This window comes from Dicentrarchus labrax, unplaced genomic scaffold (assembly GCF_905237075.1).
Source record: "Dicentrarchus labrax unplaced genomic scaffold, dlabrax2021, whole genome shotgun sequence".
NCBI classification, from domain to species: domain Eukaryota; kingdom Metazoa; phylum Chordata; class Actinopteri; family Moronidae; genus Dicentrarchus; species Dicentrarchus labrax.
The window spans coordinates 2,280,693-2,305,832 of record NW_026136713.1 but is presented as its reverse complement, the minus strand read 5'-3'; the positions used below and the strand labels follow the sequence as shown (position 1 = coordinate 2,305,832).

The 25,140-nt window shown below is 39.3% G+C and overlaps 1 long non-coding RNA gene across 1 annotated transcript; it reads right to left on the bottom strand.

Annotated features, from left to right (window-relative positions):
• Window positions 1-21,122: 21,122 nt before the first annotated feature.
• Window positions 21,123-22,184, bottom strand: LOC127375286 (uncharacterized). The gene is made up of 2 exons (XR_007887357.1): window positions 21,901-22,184; window positions 21,123-21,196 (listed from the first exon to the last, which is right to left on the bottom strand). It is a non-coding gene; the product is annotated as an uncharacterized LOC127375286 (long non-coding RNA).
• Window positions 22,185-25,140: the final 2,956 nt, after the last annotated feature.

Below are 25,140 nucleotides of genomic sequence, written 5' to 3'. Positions count from 1 at the left end.
CGACCGCCAGATGAAGCCAAACAGAGTGGAGCAAGAGCAGCCCCGCAGCCAAGCGGCGTGGAGACCGTCTCAGACAAGCAGCGTCGACACTAGGCAAAGCAAAGCAGCAGTGTTTAAAATAGGACAAAGCAGCTGCCACCCCAATCAGCTGATCGCACGTTACACTCTAATGATAGAAAACATACCATTAGCGTCACTACGTTTAACCGTAAATACTGCGGTTGATTACTATACTGACACACATACCTGTTTAGTGACACCCACCCATTCGCACCGGAGGAGGGAGGGAGAGAGGGGACCGGCCACTGCTGGCATTTACCTGTGACCACACTAACGTTAGCCCTCAGACAGTATCAGCTACAATGGCAAGAAAGGGAGGACACTTACCACGCACAAACTACGCCGCACATACGGGACACACGGAGCAGCTGCCCTACAAACAAACACAAATGCCGTGAGCACACAGAAAGGACAGAGCGACCAATGTGGTGAAACAGCGGGCAGCCATACCTCGGGTCAACAACCTATGACCCGGGAGTGACGCACCAGTGACGACAGAGGGTGGTGGCTTTTATACTGGCCCGCCTCATAACGGCCACCTGTGGCGCTAAATACACAACAGCAGCACTGAATGACAGATAGCACATGTATGCTGCTACATTTGCACACAAAACTACAATGGCCATTTATTAGCACTGCACATACCCATAACGCAAATCAAGACATGGCTCATACACATGTGTTTATATTACCTTTCTTTATTGTAGTAGTTTACTGTGTTAGTGTCAGGGTCCACCATTCCCATGCTGGATTCAAATTGCTTCAAACATACAAGGGATTCACAGGAAACATTGCCATGTGTAATGCTTGACAACATATTTGTTACAGATGTTGTGCGCTGACTGTGATTGTTCATCAAAAATCAACAGAACAGGATATTTTTTGTGAAAGTTGTGTTTATTTTCTGTCATTGGATCAGTTTCAACTCTGTCAAGGAGTAATGGAGCAGTCAGGAACAGCCATAGTGAGCTGTGATAAAAAAAAACCAACTGTATATACAGTCAGACAACTCACGTTTGAAATGTTTATTAAAGTATTATAGCATATTTAGATTTTGGCATCTAGGCTCTGACCTCAAAGATAAAAGCAGCATTGACACAGCAGAGGGAGAGCTGGGAAATTTTGCAGCTTAAATAGACCGCCAGATTGAAAGGGTGCGCTTGGTTAGTGATTATGGAATAAGGCATGTCATGTGTGTATATAGCTCGAGTTGACTGCCTGCACTAGCTTGCAGGCTTCGCTTCATTTATATACACCCAGAAAGTATGTGCAGTATGTGCAATGTCACTGTAATGTCACTTTTTTTTCAATCACTTCAGTATACACATCCCACACAAATGCAAGATTCACGTACCATCATAATACACATTCCATGATGGAAGAGGGTGAAGAAAAATTGCCCTCTTCTCAAAAGTAGTAACATAGATGTCCTGCCAATCATACTCTCATTAGTCTAAGCAACTGTGCAGGAGAGAAGGTAAAAACACATTTCTGAATTTGGCCTCTGTGACAGGACAGTATAACTCTGGAGAGTTCTCCTGTGAATACTTGTTTTGTCCTCGGTCTCAAAGCCTGTGAGGTAATCTGCCTGCTGTGTGCATTTACACATACTGTTAACCAAACAAATGCTCCACACTGTAAAGATGATTGCTCTGACATTTGATTGAAAAAGAATAACAATAACACAATATTGATCGGCTGTAGTCAGTGAGAAACCCCCATAACAGAAAGAGGATGTAGTAACTGGAGGATATTGAAATCCTAGTAAAGGCCATAAAAGAGCACTATGGCCACATATATCAGCAGGCTAATGTTGTGCACAGCCGTGTGTTTGCACTTGAGAAATATCTGCCTCATAACTCGATCATTGTGGAAAATTCATTTCTCTGTAGCGGTTAACGATTGCCGATGAGGATTACACTGGGTGAAATGAAGTGCATTATGGTGTATTTTGGCTCGGTGCATGGCTATAGAGAGAAGGATTGGCCGTTGAATAGTGGGGGCCATGTTGACACACTTAGTGGAACATAGATTTCCTACAGCAGCCATTCATTTGTTGTTATCCTGCAGAGAGCTGTAATGAATGAGGGGAAAAGTGGGGAAAATGGTTCACCAATGTAATTTTTCTCTCAAAGTGCCTGGGGGGTCAGCATGAATTTGTATCTGCCACTCCCTCCCTTTGCTCTCCTCGCTTTTCCTTCTGCTTTCTCCCTCTATCCCGTCTCATTTTATTACGATACCCATGGTGTGGCTCCGGGGATGGTGATGTCTCTCTGTCTCTCACTTTGGTTCAGGCTGAAATGTCTCAACAAAACTGGATTCAATTCCATTCAATTCAATTTTATTTGTATAGCGCCATATCATAACAGAAGTTATCTCAGGACACTTTTCAAAATAGAGCAGGTCTAGACCGTACTCCTTATAACATTATTTACAGAGACCCAACACTACCAGCAAGCACTTGGCGACAAGGGCAAGGAAAAACTGCCTGTTAAAAGGCAGAAACCTAGGACAGATCCTTCGGCTCTAGGTGGGTGGTCGTCTCATGTTAATTTGTTCGGCACAGTGAATAATATCAAGAAACCTACGAATGTTATCTGAGGAAAAGCGGTTTTGAATGAAGCCAGTCTGGTCTTTATTTATAAGACTAGGGATCACTTTCTCCAGTCTGGTAGCTATAACCTTGGTAAATAGCTTATATTCTGATGACAAGAGGGCTATGGGCCTATAGGAGCCACAGAGTTTTGGGTCTTTGCCTGGTAAGTAATCAGAGCCTGTTCTAAAGTTTTAGGTAATTGGTGGATTTCAATTGCATGCTTAAACATTTCCATCATCGGTGAGATTAGGCTAGATGTAAAGGCTTTATAAAAATCCATAGGAAATCCATCTGGCCCTGGCGATTTTCCTGCTGAAAGCTTCCCAATTGCATCTAAAACTTCCTGCTTAGTAATGTCTGCCTCTAGACTGTCCCGTGTCTCCGCCGCCATCCCCAGAACGGCCAGACTCCCCAAGAAGTTATTCATTTTGTAAGTATCTACACCCTGAGAGGAGTATAAGTCTAGATTGAAATCCTTAAAGGTTTCATTAATAAATCTGGGATTATGGATTATCGTGGCATCATCTTTGGTTTTAAATTAGGGAATGCATCTTGAGCTTTCCTCTTTTCGGATCTGCCAGGCTAATAACTTACCACTTTTATTCATAGTACTGTTGTTTAGTTCTGGCCATGGCATTTTCAACCACCCAAGTGGTTAGCGTGTTGTATTCAGTCCTTTTGTTATTTAGCAGATGAGAAGTCGTTTCACTTTGAGTCTGAGAATGTTCCTTTTCAAGTTTCCTAATCTCTGATTCAAGTGTATTGGTTTTCAGCATATATTGTTTTTTTTCCCCATGATGCATAACTTATGGTTTCACCTCTCAAGTAGGCTTTTAAGGATTCCCAAACAGCGGTGGGTGAGGCGGGCCCTTTGTTAATGCTAAGAAAACTGTCTATCTTGTTTCTAATAAGTGTAATATAATCTGTATCAATAAGCAGGTGTGTGGGGAATCGCCATAGTCTGCTATTACGTGGTGGTCTTTTGAGCCATCAGGAGCATGAGAGGGGCGTGGTCCGAGTGAGTCATGGCCAAATATTCACATGAGGATATAAGATGGATTCTGTCAGCATGAGTAAGAAAAATATCAATTCTAGAATAGCTTTTATGAGCATGCGAGTAGAAAGAATACTCGCGCAGTAATTTATGTCTTTCTCTCCATATATCTACAAGTTTGAAATCTGCCATTTCTTTTTTGAGTGTCTTAGCTGCCTGAGAACGAGTTTTGGAGTTTGAGGATGACCTATCTTTGGGTGGATCCAAAACTAAATTCATATCTCCACCTATAATGAGTTCACTGGCAGGGCAAATATATGTGAAAAACAAACTCTGGAAGAATTGAGGGCAATCATAATTTGGGCCATAAACGTTAACTAGTGTGATAGATTCACCTGCTATGGAGCCTTTAAGTATCAGGTATCTTCCCTGTTTGTCTCTCTCAACATTATCCACCTGTAGAGGCACATTTTTACCAATTAACGTGGCCACACCTCGAGATTGGGATGTGAAGGAGGAATAAAAGATCTGCCCCTGCCATTGACGTATCAGTTTGGCATGCTCTGCATCCGTTAGGTGGGTCTCCTGTAGTAGAGCTATGTCTATCTTATGGTTTCTCAGAAAATTAAGTACCTTCTTGTGTTCTGTCAAATCATTGATCAAGTATCTAAGAACTGCAGCTGTCATTTCCCTTCTATTTCTCCCATAAAATAATGATGTAACCAGTTAGAGCAGCTGGCCGCTGTCTCATCTAGGAGATACACTTCCATCTCTTGTACATTGAATATAGATGTATACATGGAAATGAAAAATAAAATCAAACTAAACCCTATAGTCCCCCCTCCTGTCCCTCTTCTTCCCCAACTGAGGAAGTACCAAACCCCTATTCTTCCTGACACTTTTTTAATGCAGCTGTAACCTATCTGCTGCCTGAGAGGCCGCAGCAACATTGCCACCCGGTCAAGACGGGCATTAATACTTTGTTGCATCCCAGACAGCTCCCGCTCCAGCATGTCAAACCCGGTTTGCTGGACCTGCAGGAACGGGTGGTCCTCCGGTCTGACGACACTGCCCTGGCGTGTAGTGGGTCTGGATCCTCTGCACCTTGGTGTTTGCACTGCTCCCTCCTCAGCTGGCCTGTGCGCACTGCTCCCAAGGCCAGGGTCTTCTTCCTGCGAAGCTGCGTTACATTTATTTCATGTCAATAATGATTAAAGAGATTTTCATGAGAAATCTCTATGTATGTGAACTTGATTTGTAAGTGTACCTTGGGGTTGGACAGCTAGTGTATTGGGTTGGGTGCCGATTTCCAAGCCCCGAAATGCTGGCGTCAGGTCCTGAGTAGAGGCAGATCCACCTCCATTTATACGGCGTGTCCGATTGTTGCCAGCAAGCTTGGACTTCCCCCGTCTTCTGATGTCGTTGTAGTGCTTGCGGCACTGGTGCAATGTCCTGGGATGCCAGCCGTAGAAACAATTGTGGCAATTTCCTCCCATGCCTGTTTAACCAAAGCTAATTTGGGTGGGTTTCTCCCATCCCCATACAATGCCACTTCTCGGTCTTTTGCGGCCCTGACGAGAACGTTGGTCTCCTCGGCTGTGAACCGCTCCTGGCGTGCGCCTGGCAAATCTGCCATTATAATAGCAATCCGCCATGGAACAAGCGCGCCTGCTTTTAAAGGGAATGTGAGATGACGCTCTGATTGGTTTATTGCACGTTACACCCAAACTACACCTATGAGTAATGTAGCTACTTCAGACCAACCCATTTTAGATTTGCATCGGGCGCAAGAGTCATTTATCCCGCCGGTATTATAGTCCCACACTCCTTAAGACATGAAGAATGTATTTAAGGGCTACTTACTTTTTAGGATCTTTAGGATCGGTATGTTGTTCTGCCCTCCTCAAATTGTGTCTCTCTTGAAAAGTCACACACAAGCATACATGCACACTACTCCTCCAAGCAATGTCAAGTCATCCTTGATTATGTATGCTCTGAAAGTGCCATGCGAGAGGACGTTGAGGGAAATGCGTGTGTATATGCGCGCATGTCAGGGCTTTAAATGTTTTACCCATCTCTCTGACATGATGTCATGAAGAACAGCAGATACATTTTACTAAATACTGCATTGTCTGAATGTATGCTTGTTTCCAGACACACACAAATGCAGTAGCAGTCCAGCAGCAGGAGCTTATTGTGGAGGCTGTGTTTGTGTGTGTCCTCCCCCTCTTTCTTGTGGGTCTCATCTCTCAGGAACAAACCAAATCTGATGACCTGATAACATATCCGTCATCGTTATGATGCAGCACAATATGGTGTCCCACAGCTCACTGAAAAAAATGGGATGTAGGAAAGGTAAGAGGGACAGATAGAGAGACATATTCAAAACGATGTAGAGTCTGTGCCAACAGCTGTGTGTCCTATTCTTGGAGGGATAATGCACCCACAGGGGGACCATGGGTGGCATTTCAGCTGGCAAGAAGAGGAAAGTGGAACTCGGCTACACAGGGTCAGCAATGGGATGTAATGGAATATGATTGAATGTGATGGAGGAAAATGGTAGTAATAGCAGTGGTGGTACGGTGGAAGAGGTGCTGTGTCATATGTAATGATGTGATGAAAATGCAGTCCAGTGGACGGACAGATGGATGGGAAAGTGAATGAACCAAATCAGGGGGCTGATGAACCGACAAGAGACGTGAATTTAATCTGAATAAATGTTTCATGGCAACATGAGAGCCTGCTGCTTCCCAACACAGAGGACTGCCAACTGCAGCAGTGGAAACCCTGCAACAGTTCACTCATCAAATTTACATCTTTCTTAGTACAACACACAGAGCTCAATGTGTACACAATAAAATACAGTTCAATATAATACAATACAATAAAAAATGCACAGAGAAAATAAAACCCTGCCATCTCAAATTGGGATTGGTTAAAACCGTAAAAAAAGATGTTTAGCAGATATGTTCATTCTCATCATCTTAGTTTAGTGGGCTAGTATGCCAATAAATGCTAATTAGCAGTTAACACAAAGTGCAACTGAGGTTGCGCATTACAAAAAAGTCTATTAAGTCGGTTGGTATCTTAAATAGAGTTTATTGATAAAATCACTGCTCAATTTTAACTTTTTATTACAGCTTAGTTTGTCTTCATATTGAGTATTGTAATACACATGCCCCACTAATTTTGTTAATGCAAGATTTTACTAATCCAAAATAAAGTTTTGACAATGATTAGCTATGCCAACCTGGTCCCTCAAGGAACCAAGGAACCACTATGCTAAAAGATGGGACTCCTCTGGTGCTAACTTCAGAAAATACAAAGTATTCATTTTTAATATCAACATATAACCTACCACTTTCAAAATTTCTTTGTCATATTCCACAAGACACTCTCAGGACTTTCATCTTCTGTATTGCCAGATTTCCCATAATCAATATTCATTGAAATTCAGTCAACCATCTATTTGGATCAATATACTTCCATCTTACATAATTAATATCTACATTATATTTAAAAGCATCTGAGAAGATCATTAGCAAATATATCATAATAATGCATTTATATGGTAAATGTGTGTTGTACATTTGTCATCATAAAATTCTATGTAAATTGTACATTTCTATGAATCTGGAATTTCAGCTGCTGGAGAGGAAAAGAAGGAGAGGAAAATGTTAATTCATGCTACAGATAAAGATGGAATATTCATGAAACAAAGAAACAATAATCATGATAAGAGAAGTGTAAATAGTAATACTGGGTGTTTTATGGTTGCCCAAACCATTTGGAAAAAAGGAAGGAAATCTCTAGTTTTACTTTTTAAGTTGTAATAATTTATGATTGATGATTGATTTAAGTTACCTAATGATTTATTTCTTAAAGTTCATCTTCTATTTTTAATCAAACGTAATCTTGTTTGCAAAAAATAAAATACTAAAAAATCTCTTGAATCTTCATAACGCTTTCACTACTTATGATAGATTTTTTGACAGTGAAGCATCAGTCATCTGGAATTTGGGTAAATGCCAGAAGGCTTGGGCTACTCAGAATGGGTCATCTGCTCTGTGGGCTGCTTGAGCATCCATTATACAAAAAGAAGAGCAAGGGAGATGCCCTGTCAGCCCACCATCATTAGGCAGCAGCCCACATCCTCCCCTAAAGATCTTCAATAAAGTTAAATTGTTAGTCTGAAGCCGTGAGACAGAAGATAATAGAGATAAGAAAAGGAAGGATTAGGTTTTGCTAGCTAGATATTTAACTATATCTGGTGCCTTTTGCTGAAACATGTGTGTGTGCTTGTGAATGTCACTTTTTACACAGTTTTCTCAATGAAGGACCAAAACCTAAAAAGAAGATAAATGTTTGTTGTATATTTCTGAAACTGCTGTATTGTCCAACTAGAATTAATATTATACTAGTGGTAGCCTTTATAGTATACTATTATACTGTAGGGAATGATATATTTATATACTAACATTATACAATTCATATATTAATATTATACCAACATGTTATAAAATTATACTAATACAGTAATTTATACTTGTTATACAGGTTGTGATTCATTGTGACAATATGTACTGTATATGTATAATTAATTGCTGAAATTGAGACATGTCAGCCTCCTAGAAAAACCTTTGTGTCCAACCTTTTTTGCCTTTGGGTATTCATCCTGGATATTTAACAGTGAAACTTTAGCACCACAAGCAAATACTGGGAAGGTGCATCGTCTCGAAAATCTAATTTCTACAGAATTATTTTTTTGCTGTAAAACCTGATTTACTCTGACTTAAAGATAACATCAAGATTATTCAGTAGACCTTTTTCACAGTAGCCATTTTCACTTGAAATGGTAGGATAAACTCAGGTGTTACCAATCATAGTAATTAAGGTTCTAAACTAAACACTAAATAAAACAACATTATAAATTATATCATTAATAACACTTGTGTTTACCTTATTTCATGTCAAAATTTCATGGCTGCTGTGAAAAAGTATAAAATATACAATTGCAGGAAACAGGAAATCTTTTACATTTTCTGGTATATTCGGGGCATGGAAATGGTCAAGTTATAGATTTACAGTGCTGGCTGTTTAAAAAGCTCCCAGGATCAGATTTAATTTATGCAGTTCAGTGTAATGACAAACAATGCTGTTTATGAGTCCCCAAAATCATCTGCCAAATATCTCGAAGAGGATTATAATGATAATTACAGTGATAGTAATAATCACAGAGACTCGAATGAATTATCATCAATATGAAATCAGAATCACAAGGAATTACTAACACTAATGGAGCGAAGCCTGCGAGCTAGTTCAGGCAGTCAACTCGAGCTGCGCTGATTACACACATGACATGCCTTATTCCATAATCACTAACCAAGCGCTCCCTTCCAATCTGGCGGTCTATTTAAACTGCATAATTTCCCAGCTGTCCCTCTGCTCTGTTGCTGTTGCCCTGCAGCCGTATTGCTGCTGCTGCTGCTCTGTAAGCCCCACCACCACCCCAGCATCCACCTGTAGGCTCCGACTGAGGGTTAAGGTATTTGTGCATCACTCCCCAATATCTCTATGTAACATATCTGCGGGGAGTGATGAGGTCGGAGTCTAGACGCCAAAATTGAACTATGCTATACTGCTGTAATAAACATTTCAAACGTGAGTTGGCTATCTGAAATTTGACTATTAGCAAGAGGCAAGGTCCTACACAAGGATGACAATGATGAACGTGGTGTAGAAAGATGGTGCCAGTGATGATGATGGTGGTAACATCGATGATAATACCAAAGATCGCACTAATTTTGACAGTGACAACTGCAGAGAAGCCAGTGCTGAAATGGGCCTAAATTGGGTCTGATGCATAAATTGAAACATTTAATTTCTGATAATTGATATTAAGCTCAGACACTTCTCAGTGATTAATTCCCCTCATTCCAGTTTCATTTGAAGGGCCCTCGTCCATGCCAATTCACCAAGTATGAAGTATAATCCTCGTTTCTAATAATATCGTTCTACTGTCTGCATAATAATTACTTCCACCATGGGGCGTCAATTTTCTTCTTGGTAAATTACTCATTAAGGAGCTCACGTTTAGCATAAGGGAAATGAAAGCATACAGAGTATGGCCTACATCAGTCTCAAAATGTAAATCAAACCAACAAATAAACATGGACCAGTGGAAAAGGTGATAATACATCCTAGACTACAATAGTCAGTTTCAGTTTTTCTCTAATTTGTGATTAGTCCTCATGAATTATATTTCTGTGAAATTAAATTAACTGTTTTAGCTGTAGCCTCTTTGGATCCCTCTCAAGGGCCCCTGGAACACCCTTAAAGACCCAACTTATTCCTGGGGTTTGGGAACTGCTGCAGATAGCTGGAGGCTCCTGAGGTCAGTGGGTGTATATGCTATGGCATCTTTAAGTTGTGGAACAAAGGGTAATATGTCTCAGTTAGAGATAGGGACGCAGAGTCCATGTCCCTGTGTGAATTAGGCTTGTGACCAAAGCCCCCACTGTGTGTGTGTGTGTGTGTGTGTGTGTGTGTGTGTGTGTGTTTGTGTAAATCAACTCCAATTCCCAGAGCCCATTGACCAGCTGTGCAGCAGAGAACAGGAGGCCTGTGTTTCACTCTTGCCCAGTCTTGATTGCTTGATCCGGGCGTCTCAACTCTCCCCTAACCCTTAAACCCTCTGGCCCATTAATAGGACTGACACTAGAAAGAGTTGGACAAGAAACACACACACACACACACACACACACACACACAAATACTTTTCTCTTACAGTATTTGTGGGGACCTTCTGTTGAAAACATTTAATCACCTTTATTCACTTGATTCTTGTGTTTAGGAACTTTGGCGGGACATTTTGTGATGAGAGGTCATTGTTGTGTAGTGGCTGTACAAAAAGTTTTCTGAAAAAAGACGCTAGGTGCTGTGCTTTTTCTGGATGTGTAGGTATATGCTCTCTTCTCAATGAGAACAACTGAACAACGCGACATGGATACAAGCCTGTATTAAACTATTTACCTCTTGCTCATTTTTATTAGCAAATAATACAGAAAAATTCCATCCTTTAGATTTAGTAACCATTTCTGATGAGCGCCTTGCGTGGCAGCCTCTGGATGTGGGTGAATGTGATATGTATAAAGGGCTTTGAGTGGTCATTAGAGTACAAAGGCACTATATAAGTGCAGTCCATTCACCATTTACCATTCAAAAAGATTCTGGATTTGGATTTGATAAAATTCTACAGAACTCAATTGATATGCAATGTATGCTGGGATACATTCACACAAGTCAGTTCTCAAAACAACAATATAATGGACAGAGCAAGATTTCTGGGGACTTGAACTGTACTTTAAATGCAGACTTTGTTTTTGTGGACTGTTAACTGTGCAAACGTTGTCAGCCATGGTCCAACTACTGTGCCAATTACAGTACAAATCACATGGCGAAAGGCCTCTTATCTAGTCAGTGTGGCTATGGCTACTGATGCTAACTTCTACAAAACAATAGAAAAATGTGTCATTTTCTTCCAGTTGAAGGCACCAAGAATCAACTGTAAAAAGTTTGATTGATGCAGGCTTTGCCTTTAAAGATGAGTACCATCCAGTAGCTCATCATAGAGTCATAAATACTTGCCAGGACTTGACAGACAGGCATTACCTGACTGCCCCAGAGGGACTGTTACACAGAACCATCTGGAAGGTTGTCACTGGAAAATGTTTGGAAAAGAGAAGGCATTTTCAGAAAATTCTGGGCAGGTGATTGGATGAACCATCCATCTATCACCATCCAACTTCAACCAATCAGATCAACAAACCATTTAACATAGTCAAACTCTACCAAGCCAGATGAAAGAAGAGTGAGAAGATCTTTTCCATTGAGAAAAGCCTTCAGTGCTGTTCTTTGAAGAAATACCCTCCAGTTCTGATATAATTGATGCAAGCAGCATCTACGCTAATCTCTATGGAAGCCACCACTGTTATTTAACCAACCTTGTGTTTTTTTAACCAGCCCTGCTGGCTGCCAGTACTTTCTCAAAGGAAGCTGATTTGTCCAGTATCACTGTAGTTCAGCCACAAATAGATTGAAGCCTTCTCACATGACCTCTTGATTTTGTACCGTCTCGCATGGTAAGGAAGACATGGCATAGACATTGCACCCTGACCAATCATAGCTCGTCTTTCATGACTTTCATGACCCACAGAGGTGATTTGGGAGGTTGTGCCAGAAACTGACTTCACCGTTCCACATGCCAGATTCTGTCGGCCACAGACAACCAGATGGAAATTGTTACGACCACACAGGACAAAATAAGCAATCGTTGCATGCGTCTGTTGGGTTGGGCCACTGTTAGGCTGATGAACAATATTGTATGTCCCTAAATGAGCACTGATGCGAGTGGAAGTGTAACGTATTAGAGTTATGTCTATGTAGTTTACATTTCCCAAACCATTTTGTAGCACACTCACTTGCACACTACATTTTTAAATAGTTACATTGTAAACTGCACTCCCTCTGGCTTTACTCATCAAAGAGCCTGGGATGTTCTGTGGTCTAATGAGAAGTCCCTGAATGTGTGCGCTGATATGGAAAACTTAACTCTGACACAATGAAGGCAGAATTAAACAGAAAGTTTGACAAAAGAAATGTCGGTGCTTGTTTACTGCAATGGATGTTCTCCCTGTAGAAGCTGTTTTTCCTGTGAATGGCAGCAAATGGCTTCTTCTGAAGGGAAGGAGACAAGGCCTCATATGTACAGCTCCGCTGTCTACAAACAACCACAGACTTAATCCCGCATTTGACCCACCAAAAAATGAGAACTGGCAAAATGTCCTCATTGTGAGAGTCTCCAGCTCAAACTGGTTCTCACAAGGATAGAAGCAAGTAAGCAAACAAAGAAAAGAAAAGCCCCCCCCCCCGACATTGGATCCTACCCTCCATCTCTCTATCTTCTTACTTTAACTCCCTCGCTGCCTCTCTGTAACACAGTGCTGTCACTTAACTGCTTTAATCTGTGTGTGTATGTGTGTGTGTGAAAAAGAGGAGGAGCAGGTGTATAGGTGTATAATTTTGAATATAGCTCGCCCAGTAGGGAGTCTGCAGCAGAGTCAAACTGGCAGTTATTAAAAAGCAAACCATCTGAAGGAGGCAGAGCCAGAATACCTGTAGCTCTTGTGTGCTAACAACAAAACCACAGTTGTGTGTCTTTCTCTCTCTTTTGTCCCCCTTTCTCTTTCTAGTCCTATGTTACAATATCTTGGTTTGCTTTTGTGCAGGGACAATAGTGCCAGTATGATTCCTCTGGTTCTGTCCGACCTACAGCTACTAGATAGTGATGACAATGTGGTTTCATCTTCTTATGAAAAGAAACAGCTGCTAACTGCAGTTAGCGGTTTGCTACTTATCAATCTTTCCATCAGGAAACTCTGTGAATGACCATGGTGCTATACCGTTATTCCCTGTCCGACTGTTCGATCCTGGTGCCTACTAACGGCAGATACAGTTAGCAGCAGTTAACTAGCGGTCAGTGACTTTAGCAAGTAGTTAAAGCTATCTGTCCTTCAGGAAACTCTGTAAATCAAAGAGAGTTTAAGCTGAGCAGCTGGAGGTCATCAGAGGCAAAACCAGAACATATTTCCTCTATAAAATATAATCCAGTTTCACCGAAATCACTGAGTAAGGTTATGAAGTTGTGCTTTTGTACAGTAATCAGTGAGGCCCTGCCATAGCTGTCTGTAATAAGCTGTAATACATAATCAGCCCTCAGAAGCAGAATGCGTTCTGATGGCAGGCTGCATGCTGTTGCCATAGTCAAAATCTCCTGATGGAGTTGATATGAACAATTCTGGGTGAAAAATCAAATACGTAGTTTTAAATAATTTTAAATCAAATACAACTAGACATCATTCATTGAGGTTTCAGCAATAAAGCCGAAAATAATGACAAATTGAAACAAAAATATAGCAAGTTTAAAGTAGCCGCTGGTCACTGCATCTACTGCATGCTTTGCTGTTGCCATAGCAACATAGCTAAAATGTTCCTTACATTCATATTCAGGTGTTCTGCATTAGGGAAATACTGTATGTTCTCAGGAAAACATTAACAACAACAAGCACTGATTGATAAACAAGGTCAAGTAACAGGTTAGCTGTGAATGTGAATGAGGTTTTTTTCCGCTTTCACCATGGCTCTCAGTCAGATCGAATAACAGAGAGGAAAGAAAATGGCATGGAGTATCACACTACTGGAAATCAGTGGCTTCGCTCCAAATCTGGAGCCAACAGTATCGGCCTTCAAGAGACCCAATCAGCCGCTCCCTGTGTACGCTCTCTACCGCCCACAAACATCTCCCTTTACCTCATCCCCCCCCCGCCTCTGTCTCTCTGTTCCGCTGGAGCTCTCTCACTCAATCTCTGTCTCCCTCCAGCCTCTCTCCACCCACTCTCTCTCTCTTTTCATCTCTCCCTCACACACTCACTGCCTCCCTCCATCTACCCCTCCATCCTCAAACTAATTGAGGCAGGTGGCCTCTTTTATTTCCTCTCTCCAAACCTCTCAGTGCTGCAGTTGCCAGGCATCTCCATTACATTGTGTGAGCATGCATGTGTGCGAATGTGTACGTTTATCCGTGATTTTTCTTTTGTGTTGGATTTGCACCCACCCCAAGTGAGTCAATGAACATGAAAGTGAAATCCTAATGGCTCTTTTCTCTTCCAGCAGTGGCCTCTCAAAACGCCACTCTTTGGGCCTCAACATGCAATTAATCAATTCAGCTTGGTAAGAGGATCTATTTATACCTACACACACACACACACACACACACACACACACACACACACTCCTGACAAAGTCTAATGGTAGATCTCACACACAGTTGGGAACACGGCACCCTGCAGGGGCGGGAGGGACTGAGTGAGACAGATAGAGAGACATAAACAAAGATGGAGAGAGAGAGGGATAGATGTAACCACAATGGATTCTGTCAATTAAGGAGGAGTCATTGTTTAGCTGACAAAGTTAACAGTCCCATAAATGGCTCCCATCAAGCACTGATGCATCTCAGCGAGCAGTCAGAAAGAACAAAAGCAGAGCTGCTGCACTTGCCACCTCTTCATTTATTTCCTGTCTCTGTGTTCTAAAGGTTCCCTTGTTTAAAATCTCAAATCTCATCCCTCAACAGGCTGTTTCCTGGCAAACCTCTCGTGTTAATTACATACCTCGGCTGTATATATGTGTTGTGCTTTGAATACAAATACATTATTTGGATGAATTTGTGATTTTTTTCTCACCTGTTCTTCTCACAGACCATTCCCATTCCAAGATGGTTAGCAGTGTGCTAGGTAACTTTTAATGATCTGTATTGTGTTCACTGGTGGAGAATGATACTAACCACAGTCTACCTCGCTGCTTCTTTTTTGGTGTAGCTGTTTTGGCTTTGTTTTGGTGTGCCCTGTTTTCCTAGTTTTGTGGTGGCTTTGGTTGGTTTAAGGTTAGCAGCTTCTACTGATTGTGTTTTCTTTCCATGTGGTACCTGTTTGCTACCCCTTTTACAGTAACAAGGCTTCATTCAGCCAGCCTCAGCTCCATCCACGCTCCATTTGTTCAAGGAGATATTGGCACATCAGTATCCTTTCAAATAATGTGGATGGCACTCCTCTCTGCCGAATCCCAACTTTGTAATTTTGGCTGATAATTTGGATTCATTTTTACAAACAAATTTTTCTGAACCATGCAGTTATGACAGTATATACGGGTTGGAGTGATAACATTTACACTTTGTTGTTAATGTAGCCAAATGTGTCTCTAACCCACTCTGAAGGTGGTTTGGGTGATTGAATCTGCCCTTGAAAGTCCGTAAAATGCCAGTGAAATTAAAAATGAGAGGGCAAATAATGCCCCTGATAATTATGAGTAGCCTGTTTTTTTTTTTTTGCATTTCACCTGCCTCATTTTTTACAAAGAGGTCACATTTAGTTTTTTCCGTTATCATATATTCAAGCATGAATGTGACCAGCGTCCCCTGTGGACCACCACATGTGACATGTTCTCGTTGTGTTGCGAGAGAGAAAATCAGCAGAATATTTTGGCAAAAAGCAACAGAATAAAACGCAAGCACTGCATGGACAAAAAATAAAAAAGCCAATATGGATTAGCTGGTGATAGACAAGTTCTGTGAGTTGTGTTGACACTTTGAAGTTGTGGGAAAGCACTAAAAACCAGTGTAATGCAAATTTCCTAAATGGTTCCAAATAGGCTCCAAATGATTGTACAATCTAGAGCTGGGTGTTCTCTGGAGCTCTCCGGCTCGTGTTGATGCAGGTGTTCGGGGTCCTTATGATTCAGTAACTTTGATTTATCTTCCTGCTCTCTAACTGTCTTGTCTCTATGCCCCACAGAGCACTGAGAGGAGTCCAATGTCTCTGCAGAAATCCTGTTTGAGTCAGTTTGTGATTGGTATTTCAGTTTGAAATGAATCAGTGAATTATTATTATTATTTACACATTGTAAAAACAGATAAGTTAATTTAAGTGCAAAAAATGTTGAAACTGATCAAAATGTTTAGGTTAAACTAACTTAATTTAAGTCAAAAATAATATTCTTGATCAAGTAGCTTTATTAATTTTAAGTGATTTAATTTTGTATTTTTTATATGTACTGTAAAAACAAAATACCTAGTAAAAAGTTATTAATCAGGAAGGTTTTTTTTTTCACTCAGCAGGGTAACTCAATTCCAAGTCACAAAATCCAAGTTTCAGCTGAAAACATTCCGTTATATGTACATATAAAATATATCACATATTATATAGATATCTATATAGAATAAAGGCTTTAAACTTAACAGAATTAAAAAAAAGTCTTTAACATAAAAAGTTTGTTTAAAGGTGTGGCAACCAGTGCTGTACAACTAGATATAAAGACACCTTCTTTCCTCAGGCTGTGAGACTGCTAAATTCTTTCTCAACAATTCATCACACAAATTAGTATTTATTTTTTATTTTTATGACTCATTAAAACATTTTTATTTAATTTTTACAAGTAGGATAAAGGGAACTATGTCAAACTTTCATTCTATAACTTTCCCTTTAAAGAATATATAGAAAGTCACAGAAATGTTTGCATCCTGTTCGATAATCTGTAGGCTGTCATCTGTAGTTTGTAGACCACATTCGGATATATATAAACTTTATTATTATCAACCACACAAGATATGTTTATTAACAAATTAAACCTTCATTTGAACGTTAGCGATGAAACAGCTACAATCTAGAGTTAAATATTGAAATCACATTTTAAGCAGCAATGAACGGCCCTTGCAGTCTATGCATGTCAGATACCGTACAAGGCTTACGTCCTGTTACCAGTAGGTAGCGCTATGACTATGACTGAATATTGGCATGTAGATGTGTTCAGGGCAACATGATGTTTGAGTTTTGGTGCGCATTGGATAAAGTACACTGTAAAAAATGACCGTGAAATTTACATAAAAACTATGTAAAATCCCTACAGAAAAGTATTGTAAACCCCAAAACATATTTTTTGTTTAAATCACAGTGAACTTTTGTAAACTATTAAACAGAATGTTTTTGTTATATTTACAACAACAACACGTGCTTATAATCAAATTTATTTGTGAAAACAACAAATATTGGTAACAAAAACTGAGAAACACTAATACTCATAACAAAACAATTTTGTTAATTTGACATGCAAATATTGTAAAACCTATAGTTTTAGTCAGTTGTTTTGAAAAATACAAAAAAATATGTAAGTCACTTTACAAGTTTCTGCTGTACTTTTAACATGATTGATGAAACAATGCAAATTGAGGTAATTACAAAAAAAAAGTCATCGTGGACCCGAGAAGTTGCCTATAGGCCTATTCATATAGGCTACAATTATAATAACATTTGTTTGGAAGATTTTTGTTTCCCTCCTCACCTTGCAGCCCAGAGCCATGCCCCTTCTCTCCCCATTCATTTTCCCACTCAGTTCAATCATCTCCAATTAGCCCATGTCAATTACTCAATCACAACCCTTGAAAATAAAAACCTTTTTGAACTTTGGAACTTGTACTGGACACCCTGTGTTCTCACCGACACCCCCATTGGTCTCAAGCCAGCCCTTATAGCCCTCCTGAAAACCCTCCTCTTGTTTTTAGAATTTAGGCTATTTGTAGCCTATTGTAGAGTATAGGCTAAAAGAAATGAAAACTATTGATATATGTAAAGTAGACCTAATACTCTGTTCACTCCTAATCCTTGTATGCCTTGTGTTTCTTTTAGTCTTGTAATGTAATACTTAGCCTACTGGTTTATATTGATAAAATAATATTAACTTGCTAACGAAAACCTGACTAGTGTGGTACTTGGCTCTAGGGCTATTCGGTCAGGTGCTGCACTAGAGTGAGGAGGGTAGGCGTTCGGACGAAGGCAGTTAGAAGCTCGGCGTGTCTCCTCGCCACCAGCTTAAATAGTCTTTTTAACCTAATATGGTAATACTATATAGGCAAGAGGCTCGGACCCTTTATAACGGAGAGCTGGTCCAGTACCACCTATACGGGGGTAACTCGAATCTAACAGTATAATATACAGAACAGCTCCATTTAAAATGCAAAGTTTTACTGTTGATATACCAGTTTAAATTTGTTTTTTGTTTGATATTTCCCTGTTAATTGTATAATTTATTGATGCACAATAAGCAGTTATTACATGTAAAAAATACAGGAAATGGTCTATGTATATACAACACCGTTATGCGAAATGAACACACTTTTTTGTAGAATTAACAGTTTTTTAATGTGATTCAGATGTAATTTCATTCACTGTAAATCAATTTACATATTTCGTCAGTAAAGTTATCTACTGTGCTGCTGTATTTTTTACAGGAATTCTCTGGTAACCACAGCTGCCAGCGTTTTCCCGTAAAAACAAGGTTTTTTTTTACAGTGTACACTGAAGTTTCTCATGCTACAGACACGCCCCTAACCCTAACCCTTTTCATAACTTTTCATTGTGATGGTGTTTAGAGTAAGCTGATCAAATTTGTTGTAGATCCGATCAATTCTCTAGAAGTAGTTCGTTAAAAAATTACGCGTCCAAATTGCCAAAGATGGCCGTTATATCCAAAATGGCTGACTTGCTGTTGGGTTTGGGTCCAACAGGCTTTTTTTGTGCCAGACCCATATGATACGTCCACTTTTGCCACCATTGACATGTGTGCCGCCTGTCATGAGGACCAGAGCATGCAATTCACTTTGGTTAAGAAAACCTTCGCTGCACAGGCCCTAATTTGGAAATCGTGGTGTTTGTGATCAAAACTAACACAAAAACAGTTTGAGCCAGGCGTTTTCCATTATGCCCTGGGTCTTGCAGTCAGTGGAGAGCGTGGCTTTAAAAGCTGTGGCTGCGTCGATCTCGCTTGTGAGTTTATCATTGCCCACATGTGCACGACGTCAGAGCAAGTTGGCATCAAGTTGGACACATATCTAATTGGCATGTATTGTGTGGAAATCACCGGTGATCAATTCTGCACATGCCTGGCTCATCTCAAATGATCCTAATATAATAACCTTGAATCCTAACCATTTAAACAGTTACATTAAGGTACTTTGGTCTCCTTCAAGTCAGTTTTCCCAGCTCCTTCCAGCAAGCACTTAAACCTGTCTGAGTGGTAAGGAACTCTGGGAGATGTAATATGTGCCAAAGCAAGTGGAGTATTTAGGAATGCTTTACACAAAATGCATCATATAGCTGAAAACTCTCAGTAAAGCTGGTAAGTAGACATGATTTGTCGTTGTTTAGTGAAAATCCTAGTTGGAATTATCCTTTGGGTGTGAAGCTGTAAAACATTGTGTTTGGTTAAGATTAGGTACAACAACTACTTGATTAAGTTTTAGGAAAAGACAGTAAGGTACATAACTTAAGTAATTTACATAAGTAAACATAGCTATGTAACTTGGTTTCCAATGGGACATAAACAGCGGTCTCTTGGGTGAAAGTCCTGTGTTTGACTGAACCATCCATCCACTCCACCGCATCCTCATGCAGACTTTCTTGCTCATCATATTACATCTAGTGGACATGTCTATAAATTAGGCTTAAAGGACCAGTGTGTAGGATTCAGAGGCATCTAGTGGTGAAGTTGCAGATTGCAACCACTTGAATACAGCGCAGTCTTTCAAGCATATAGGTGAATCTACAGCGGACGCGAAACTCTGTGAGGAATTGTTTGGTTTGTCCCTTCTGGGCTACTGTACTACTACTGTAAAACATCTCATTCTAAGGTAGGAAATACACATCAGTTCTTATTTCCAGGTGATTACACACTAATTAAAATTGAATTGAATTTCTGAAAATAGATCCTCGACTTCAGAGTGAAACTTTGCTGTCCACGTGTTTTCCCTGATTACACAGTTGATGAGGTTTGCGGGTGCATGCGCATGTTTGTGGAGCCCGGGGTTAGAAGCATGTAGCAGGCCTTAGGGCTATATCTGACAGTTTAACTTTTTAACTTTTTTTCTCTTCAGAACAACTAGAAACACTTTCCTTTAGTCATGGTCATACAATGGCATGTAAACCTGTTCATTCCAGCATAAAAAAATTAATTTGGAGCACATGCATCAGTGTCTTAATTCTGGAGAGGTTGAAAACATTTTCATAAATACTTGATACAGATTGATACAATTGACCTACCTATTAGAGGCAGAGGCTGGAAATGGAAAATAATGTTGTTACGTTTGTAGCAGCAATATAAAGAAAGGAACGTGATGAGAAAAGTGTAACAAGATCAGCAAGATCGGGGCAGATAAAGATAGATGAGCAGGCCGAAAGAGAGTTAAAGGAGACATATTATGCTCCTTTTCAGGTTCATAATTGTATTTTGTGGCTCTACTGCAATAGGTTTAGATGTTTTAATCTTCAAAAAACACATTATTTTTCTTATAAAGCCTATAGCTGAACACCTCTGTCTAAATCGATCTGTTTTAGCTCCTGTCTCTTTAAGGCCCCCCTTCCGAAAAGCCCAGTCTGCTCTGATTGGTCGGCATTATGACGCGGATGACGCTCCGGCCCCGGCAGGTAGCTCCTCACTGCTACTGAGTTTAGCTGCATTTCTACCGTCAATATTAATTCAATAACTGCTTCTAAACCCAAAACTTCACCAGCGGACATGTTAGAGCGGGAGTCTGACCTGAAATCACAGAGAAATGAACAACAACAACAATCAGGATTACAGCTTTCTGTGACGTTTTCCTCAGGTAAATACTGCTATAAAAACCTCTATCTATCACATAATGTTAGTGTTTATACCTTAACTATGAGAACCAACACTGTGTTTTATGCTTGTCTTTCCAGGTACAGCAGTGAGCAGTGACCTACAGTCTACACAGCCCAGTGAAGTTGAACATATTATATGCCTGTGTAACGGATGTGGGTAGGGCATGTAAAGAGACGACTCAGTGACTTGTTTTCCAGCATTTATTTGCTCCTGCAGAAGACAGTAATACACATTAATTGCCTTCTGGTCCTTTTCTGCACCTCTGTTCCCCTCAACATGCACGGCGGCACTGTCAGGTTTCATTCCTTTTTTTTTCTCAAGTTACATACAAATACATTCATTTAATATTACAGTATATACTCAGCTCAGTGTGCACATTACTTGCCAAAAGCTTTTTAAATTGACAGGGAAACATATAACTTTAAACAACAAGTCTCCTCAAAACCATGAGACACAATATAAAAAAGGGATAACAGTGACTCCTGGTGGGCAAATTTAAACAGTGTGTGGATAAGAACGACTAAACAGAGACAACTAAATTATCACATTTAGCAAGGAAAAGCACATACCTGCAGAAGACAGTAATACACATTAATTGCCTTCTGGTCCTTTTCTGCACCTCTGTTCCCCCAACATGCACGCGCAGTCAGGTTTCATCCTTTTTTTTCTTAAGTTACATACAAATACATTCATTTAATATTACAGTATATACTCAGCTCAGTGTCACATTACTTGCCAAAAGCTTTTAAATACAGGAAACATATAACTTTAAACAACAAGTCCCTCAAAACCATGAGACACAATATAAAAAGGGATAACAGTGACTCCTGGTGGGCAAATTTAAACAGTGTGTGGATAAGAACGACTAAACAGAGACAACTAAATTATCACATTTAGCAAGGAAAAGCACATACCTGCAGAAGACAGTAATACACATTAATTGCCTTCTGGTCCTTTTCTGCACCTCTGTTCCCTAAACAGGCAAAATAACAGCGTTTACACTAAGAAATGGATACTACGGTGTCTGAAGTGGTACTTTGTTTACAAGACACGGGCGGTCTGCTGCGTTACAAATGGCGCCCAGAAAGTGAGTTGAAAACTTCTACAAAACTTATATTAACAGTCAAAACAGCACAAAACAGCTGGATAACGTAGCAGCATTAACGGTAACCATATTGTATTAGCGTGTACAACATAAACGGTTCATTTTCCAAAGAAAACAATAAAATAGCGCAGCAGCATTTCTCCACACAACTTACCCTCAACATGCACGGCGGCACTGTGAGGGTCAGTCGGAGCTACGGAAGCTTAGGAGGTACAGAAAAGGTGACGTAAAGCAAAGTGATTTCCGCAGGAAACATTAATAAAAATAACGGTAAATTAAAAAAACTCATTAAGATAAAATTCACACATATTCAACAATCATTAAATGATATAATATAATAATATATAATAATATAAATAAAATTGACAAATACATAAGGAAATAAGAATTGATAAAGTGCATTTTTAACTCTGTTACACCTGCAATACTTTATCCTGTACAACATGTCAACATAACTGAAGGAATCACTCATCTAATAAAGTAAATTGTTTATGTGGTTTAAAAACTGCTAAGTAACCAACTGTTAACGGTACTGTATCCATATTTCATAGTCTGATATTTTAACTTGAACGTATTATTACCAAAGTTAATCTTCAGATATGTGTGAAAGCTGCAATTATGTTTGAACCCCATTAAAAATACTGTATTTATATATATATATTTATATATATATTCTATCATTTATTATATGTTGTCATTATCTTCCAACATCATAAAGTTTGAATGTGAGACAGCAATGTATTGTGTTGCTTCCAGTCATTAATACAGGTTTAACATTTTCATATTGATAGATGTTACACAAACCAGGTTTTCAACTCTTGTACATCCAGGAAATCTTCATAAAACCTCTGAAATAACATGTTATTGATATAAACCACACTTATTACTGAATTTAAAAATGACCAAAACTCTTCTTAAAAGTAAAACACTTTATTTATGTTTCAGTCATATTCCAGTTACACATGTTGTAAGTAACAAAGCTAGAACTTTAATGTAAACTGTGCAGATCATGTCCTTCAGACTGTCCTGATGCTGCAGCTGTCTCTGTCCTCTGATGGGTCCAGGAACACCTGAGCTTCATCAGGTCACCTGTAAAACATGGAGGATTCAGTGTTACTTGTAAGGCAGCACATAATATACAGTATAAAAATATAATATAATAATATAATATAATATATATAATATAATATAATTAATATAATAATATAATATAATATAAGTATAATATAATACAGTATAATATAATATACAGTATAACATAATATACAGTGTAATATAATATACAGTATAATATAATACAGTATAATATAATATACAGTATAATATAATATACAGTATAATATAATACAGTATAATATAATATACAGTGTAATATAATATACAGTATAATATAATATACAGTATAATATAATACAGTATAATATAATATACAGTATAATATAATATACAGTATAATATAATACAGTACAACAGCTCATTGTGGCTCACAGTAGTCCTCAGTTATAATCTAAAATAATAAAGCAGTGTTTGACTCCACAAAACTAGTGAGCATCATAGTTACACAATATTACTAAACTAATGAATCCCTGCAGTTTGACTGTTTCTCTCTCACTGTAGCTCTAGTGTTAACTCTGGTGCACGTTGATCAAGTTCATTTATATTCAGTCGCACACACACACACACACACACACACACAGAAAACATTGCAGCTAGCCCCAGCTGGTTAGCACATTAGCTACACAAACAGAAAAGAATCATTATAACTCACTCCCTGTATTTTGGTAGTTTCTAACTTCGGCTTAACGATCACACTGCCCCTCGTATTACATCATAAAGTCTGACAGAGTCAGTAACCATAGTAACACAGTGACATCACAGAGCTGCTGTGTGCTAATCAAAGCTACAATGCTACCAAACTAATGACCTCCACTGCTGAATTTATACACGGTACAAGTACAGTGTCTTCTTCTGATCACAGCTGTATTAATTCAAACGGTGAACAGATACTGAGCTACCCAGCAGATTTGTAAGTTACCAGGTTAAAGACAATTAAAGCTAACTGACGTTATCTTCCCTGTTCTATGCAGCTCAACAAGCTAACAGCTGATGTTAGCGCTACAGTTTGTTCACTCGGAGGTTAACAGCGACACAAACATATTAATGACTGAGCACGTTTAACAAAATACAGACCAACATAAAGCCAATCCCCCCCCGGCACCAAGCTTGGTAATTCACGGCATAAACTTCATGGGAATCTCTATAACAATATCAGCAGGGGAGAATATGGAGACATCTGCACCAGCTGGTTAATACATTAACTTCACCTTTAAGTTTCATGTTCATCTTGCACACATTTAACAAACATTTAACAAACATTTAACAAACATTTAACAAACATTTAACTAACAATAAACGTTAGCATAAGGTGACCAGATTTCTGAAATGAAAATCGGGGACATTATCAATGCGGTGGTGAAACATCATTAAATATTATCATTATGAAATAAAAAACTCTTCTTCCTCTTCTCTCCTTCACTCTATTGTTTACTTCCTTATTTCTGCCTTTCCACACTATTCTCCTGCTCTTTTCCTCTTCTCTCCTTCACTCTTTACTATCAGTCTATCCTGTACTTGTCTCTCTAACTCTACAAGTTATACCTTTACTAACAACAGTGACATACAAAACAGTGCCTGAGGGCATCAGCTAATCACATGGTCTGCATTTATAACTACTACAGTCATTGGTTACCCACACAGCACTGTCTGGTGCCAGCCCGACACAAAATACAGCAGTTAGCCTAACACACACACACAACTATCACTATTATTCATTAATTTATTATTTTAACAGAGTCTCAGGTCCCTATGCCTACAGGAAAATCATATGCTACCAAAGCAGTCCTCCACCTCCCCCTCTTCCAAAACAGAGCCACATACAATGTCATCACCTGGTAATCTCATGCTAATGTTAACGTTCACTGACTTTTATAATGTTACGTTAGGTCTTCAAGTTCAGATAAACAATCATACTTACTTTAACGTTACATCACTTCACACACACACACACAGCCAAGTCTACTGCCAGTTCGTAATAACTGG